We start from the raw sequence: 6,327 nt of genomic DNA on the forward strand, positions 1-6,327 counted from the left end.
GCCCATACCGGCGCCAGAAATCCTGCTTTTTCGAAACGCTTTGTTGTTCGAATTCCCCCTTCTGTCACTTTCGCTTCTGGCCAAGACCTGCATACACCATAAATCTGCTAAAAATCAAATAAAAACAGTCTCGATCCCGTTTTCAGATTTTTTATTTGTTAGGAACAGGTTTCGAGCCGTTCCTCAGACAATTTTCAGGTTCCAAAATGAGAGTTTCACTCTGAAGTGGACTGTGCGCTGATATGAAACTTCCTGGGAGATTAAAACTGTGTGCCGGGCCGAGACTCGAACTCGGGACCTTTGCCTTTCGCGGGCAAGTGCTCTACCAACTGAGCTACCCAAGCACGACTCACGCCCCATCCCCACAGCTTTACTTCCGCCTGTACCTCGTCTCCTACCTTCCAAATAAATAAATAAATTGATTTTTCATTCCAGTCTCTGATCACAAATGAATTCTTTAGACGATTACCGGTTTCAGTCTGTAATGACCATCTTCAGATCTAAAATGTATAAATACATACATCTAGTGAGCAGTGTGTCTTTTAACATAGAACAGCAATATGTATCACAATATACTGTCATACACCATGGAAATGTACAGATAAAATATGGTATAACGTACCTTTTTTACACCATGTCCTAAAGTGATACGGCCATAATGGCATCTTCAAAGCATATAAATATGATCAACATAGCATCGTCACACAGATTTAAAATATAGTCTTACTTGATGAGTTATGCTGTGAACAGAAGGCATTTTCCTTACTTCCGCACATTAGTCGCTCTAATTTTGTAACTGATTGTCTCCTACCTACTCATGGGACGTATAGCCAAACTATATAATTTTATTTATTCAATGCTTATATGTTGTTTAAAACTTTTCTGTGGGAGACATGTCACGATGTATGCAAAGCCCTGTATTTCTTAAGTTCTTATTATCGGTGCGTGCCTACATAAGATCCTAGCGGCCGACCCAACAGAGGGCGCTGTTCATTGATCTGTCTCTCTTTCAGCTGTCATATAGACATTTTATCTTTCATGCCAACTATCTCTGCAGATGAAGAAATTGAAGAAATGTATGATGAAATAAAATAAATTATTCAGATAGTGAAAGGAGACGAAAATTTAATAGTCATGGGTGACTGGAATTCTGTACTAGGAAAAGGGAGAAAAGCAAACGTATTAGGTGAATATGGATTGGGAGGAAGAAATGAAAGAGGAAGCCGCCTGGTAGAATTTTGCACAGAGCACAACTTAATCATAGCTAACACTTGGTTCAAGAATCATAAAACAAGGTTGTATACATGGGAGAAACCTGGAGATACGGACAGGTTTCAGATAGATTATATAATGGTAAGACAGAGGTTTAGGAACCAGGTTTTAAACTGTAAGACATTTCCAGGGGCAGATGTGGACTCTGACCACAATCTATTGGTTATGAACTGTAGACTAAAACTGAAGAAACTGCAAAAAGGTGGGAATTTAAGGAGATGGGACCTGGATAAACTGAAAGAACCAGAGGTTGTACAGAGTTTCATGGAGAGCGTAAGAGAACAACTGACATGAACGTGGGAAAGAAATACAGTAGAAGAAGAATGGGTAGATTTGAAGGATGAAGTAGTGAAGGCAGCAGAGGATCAAGTAGGTAAAAAAACGAGGGCTAGTAGAAATCCTTGGGTAACAGAAGAAATATTGAACTTAATTGATGAAAGAAGAAAATATAAAAATTCAGTAAATGAAGCAGGCAAAAAGGAATACAAACGTCTCAAAAATGAGATCGACAGGAAGTGCAAAATGGCTAAGCAGGGATGGCTAGAGGACAAATGTAAGGATGTAGCGGCTTGTCTCACCAGGGGTAAGATAGATAATGCCTACAGGAAAATTAAAGAGACCTTTGGAGAAAAGAGAACCACTTGTATGAATATCAAGAGTTCAAATGGAAACCCAGTTCTAAGCAAAGAAGTGAAAGCAGAAAGGTGGAAGGAGTATATAGAGGTTCTATACAAGGGCGATGTACTTGACAATATTAGGGAAATGGAAGAGGATGTAGATGAAGATGAAATGGGAGATATGATGCTGGGTGAAGAGTTTGACAGAGCACTGAAAGGCCTGAATCGAAACAAGGCCCCGGGAGTAGACGACATCCCATTAGAACTACTGACAGCCTTGGGAGAGCCAGTCCTGACAAAACTCTACCATCTGGTGAGCAGGATATAAGAGACAGGCGAAATACCCTCAGACTTCAAGAAGAATACAGAAATTCCAATCCCAAAGAAAGCAGGCGTTGACAGATGTGAAAATTACCGAACTATCAGTTTAATAAGTCACGGCTGCAAAGTACTAACGCGAATTCTTTACAGACGAATGGAAAAACTAGTAGAAGCCGACCTCGGGGAAGATCAGTTTCGATTCCGTAGAAATATTGGAACACGTGAGGCAATACTGACCCTACGACTTATCTTAGAAGAAAGATTAAGGAAAGGAAAACCTACGTTTCTAGCATTTGTAGGCTTAGAGAAAGCTTTTGACAATGTTGACTGGAATACTCTCTTTCAAATTCTGAAGGTGGCAGGGGTAAAATATAGGGAGCGAAAGACTACTTACAATTTGTACAGAAGGCAGATGGCAGTTATAAGAGTCGAGGGGCATGAAAGGGAAGCAGTGGTTGGGAAGGGAGTGAGACATAGTTGTAGCCTCTCCCTGATGCTATTCAATCTGTATATTGAGCAAGCAGTGAAGGAAACGAAAGAAAAATTTGGGATAGGTATTAAAATCCATGGAGAAGAAGTAAAAACTGTGAGGTTTGCCGATGACACTGTAATTCTGTCAGAGACAGCAAAGGACTTGGAAGAGCAGTTGAACGGAATGGATAGTGTCCTGAAAGGAGGATATAAGATGAACATCAACAATAGCAAAACAAGGATAATGGAATGTAGTCGAATTAAGTTAAGTGATGCTGGAGGAATTCGATTAGGAAATGAGACGCTTAAAGTAGTAAAGGAGTTTTGCTATTTGGGGAGTAAAATAACTGATGATGGTCGAAGTAGGGAGGATATAAAATGTAGACTGGGAATGGCAAGGAAAGCGTTTCTGAAGAAGAGAAATTTGTTAACATCGAGTATAGATTTAAGTGTCACGAAGTCGTTTCTGACAGTATTTGTATGGAGTGTAGCAATGTATGGAAGCGAAACATGGACGATAAATAGTTTGGACTTAAAGAGAATAGAAGCTTTCGAAATGTGGTGCTACAGAAGAATGCTGAAGATTAGATGGGTAGATCACATATTCTGAGGCATCAAGGGATCACCAATTCACTATTGGAGTGCGGCGTGGAGGGTAAAAATCGTGGGGGTTGACCAAGAGATGAATACACTAAACAGATTCAGAAGGATGTAGGTTGCAGTAGTTACTGGGAGATGAAGAAGCTTGCACAGGATAGAGTAACATGGAGAGCTCCATCAAACCAGTGTCAAGACGGAAGGCCACAACAACAAGAAGCAATTTATAGGTTGGCACAGGCAATGTATTACGCTATATTAATTGTTGACCATGAATTCACCATAAAAAAGGGTCGGACCTATACTCGTCATTTATTCTCTTTTAATAATTTTACATGGATAACTGCATTCCTCTTTTAATGTATCACAATTGGTTTCTATAATAGTCATCAATTTTAATAATTCTGCTACATGCATTTTATCTAATGTGCTTTTATCAGATTATGTTTTTGCGTAAATGATGTTTACAGATAAGCAAGCCCACAGTAGCGACATCTAGGGAGGGTGTAGGCGAACAGGTTTCTGGATGCTACTGTACCTCAGTAGCTAGTTGGTAATAATCACTGTGTGGACGATGTGGCCTATTCTACACCATATTTTAAATCTGTGTGACGATGTTATGCTGATTATATTGATATGTTTTGACGATGCAATTACGGCCGCATCGCTTTAGGACATGGTGTAAAGCCGGCCGCGGTGGTCTCCTGGTTAAGGCGCTCAGTCCGGAACCGAGCGAATGCTATGGTCGCAGTTTCGAATCCTGCCTCGGGCATGGATATGTGTGATGTCCTTAGGTTAGTTAGGTTTAAGTAGTTCTAAGTTCTAGGGGACTGATGACCACAGAGGTTAAGTCCCATAGTCCTCAGGGCCATTTGAACCATTTGAACATAGTGTGAAAAAAGGTACACTATACCATATTTTATCTGTACATTTCCATGGTGTATGACAGTATATTGTGATACATATTGCTGTGTTATGTTAAAAGACACACTGCTCATTAGATGTATATATTTATATATTTTAGATCTGAAGATGGTCATTACAAACTGAAACCGGTAATCGTCTAAAGAATTCATTTGTGATCAGAGACTGGAATAAAAAAGAATTTTACAGTATTGGATCACTGTTTGTACACGTGATTATCTCGCAGTTGGTGTAATTAATTAATTTTCAGGTTTTTCACCGCCGTTATTGTTGCTGGTGGCGGCAGACGGAGCGAGATCCGTAGAAGTAGGGTTGTCACCACTCTGAGGAGAGGGCCGAAACCAGTGTCTTTTTTTTTTTTTGGTCATCAGTCTACTGACTGGTTTGATGCGGCCCGCCACGAATTCCTTTCCTGTGCTAACCTCTTCATCTCAGAATAGCACTTGCAACCTACGTCCTCAATTATTTGCTTGACTTTTTCCAATCTCTGTCTTCCTCTACAGTTTTTGCCCTCTACAGCTCCCTCTAGTACCAAGGAAGTCATTCCCTCATGTCTTAGCAGATGTCCTATCATCCTGTCCCTTCTCCTTATCAGTGTTTTCCACGTAATAGCGAATAATTATAGGCCTATTTCGCTTACGTCAATCTGTTGTAGAATAATGGAACATGTTTTGTGTTCTCGTATTATGACGTTCTTAGATAATACAAATCTCCTTCATCATAACCAACATGGATTCCGCAAACAGAGATAATGTGAAACTCAGCTCGCCCTATTTGCCCAAGAAATTCACAGTGCCGTAGACACTGGCGAGCAGATTGATGCCGTATTCCTGGACTTCAGGAAGGCATTTGATACGGTTCCGCACTTACGTTTAGTGAAAAAAATACGAGCCTACGGAATATCGGACCAGGTTTGTGATTGGATTCAGGATTTCCTAGAAGAAAGAACACAACATGTCATTCTTAACGGTTCAAAATCTGCAGATGTAGAGGTAATTTCGGGAGTACCGCAGGGAAGCGTGATAGGACCTTTATTGTTTACAATATACATAAATGACTTAGTTGACAACATCGGTAGCTCCGTGAGGCTATTTGCAGATGACACGGTTGTCTACAAGAAAGTAGCAACATCAGAAGACTCGTACGTACTCCAGGAGGACCTGCAGAGGATTAATGCATGGTGCGACAGCTGGCAGCTTTCCCTAAACGTAGATAAATGTAATATAATGCGCATACATAGGGGCAGAAATCCATTCCAGTACGATTATGCCATAGGTGGTAAATCATTGGAAGCGGTAACGACCGTAAAATACTTAGGAGTTACTATCCGGAGCGATCTGAAGTGGAATGATCACATAAAACAAATAGTGGGAAAAGCAGGCGCCAGGTTGAGATTCATAAGAAGAATTCTAAGAAAATGTGACTCATCGACGAAAGTGTAAGTAGGCTGTTTATGTTTTCTCTATGTAAGTAGGCTGTTTATGTTTTCTTATTGGCAACGTTACGTAGCGCTCAATATGAAAATCACTGGCTGTGCTGTGTGCAGTCTGTGGCTAGTTTGCATTGTTGTCTGCCATTGTAGTGTTGGGCAGCAGCAGCTGGATGTGAACAGCGCGTAGCGTTGCGCAGTTGGAGGTGAGCCGCCAGCAGTGGTGGATGTGGGGAGAGAGATGGCGGAGTTTTGTAATTTTTGATGAACTGCTATATTTATATATGATGATATCAAGGTAAATACATTGTTTGTTCTCTATTAATATCTTTCATTTGCTAACTACCCCTATCAGTAGTTAGTGCCTTCAGTAGTTTGAATCTTTTATTTAGCTGGCAGTAGTGGTGCTCGCTGTATTGCAGTAGCTTGAGCAGCGAAGATTTTTGTGAGGTAAGTGATTTGTGAAAGGTATAGTTTAATGTTAGTCAGGGCCATTCTTTTGTAGGGAATTTTGAAAGTCAGATTGCGTTGCGCTAACAAAATATTGTGTGTCAGGTTAAGGTCAGTCGTGTATAAATTGTTCAAAGGGGACGTTTCATACGTGCGTTTTGTGGCTGCCTGCGGTATGAGTCATTGCCTATTGTCTCTTTGTTGGCGCGCGTCGTTATTGGGATTTGGAGACCTAACTTCTACAAA

The 6,327-nt window shown here is 40.6% G+C and overlaps 1 non-coding gene across 1 annotated transcript; it reads right to left on the minus strand.

The window, feature by feature from the left end:
• Window positions 1-270: 270 nt before the first annotated feature.
• Trnas-cga lies at window positions 271-345 on the minus strand. Its single transcript has one exon. It is a non-coding gene; the product is annotated as a tRNA-Ser (tRNA).
• Window positions 346-6,327: the final 5,982 nt, after the last annotated feature.

The sequence above is a fragment of the Schistocerca americana genome, chromosome 3 (assembly GCF_021461395.2).
Source record: "Schistocerca americana isolate TAMUIC-IGC-003095 chromosome 3, iqSchAmer2.1, whole genome shotgun sequence".
Lineage (NCBI taxonomy): Eukaryota > Metazoa > Arthropoda > Insecta > Orthoptera > Acrididae > Schistocerca > Schistocerca americana.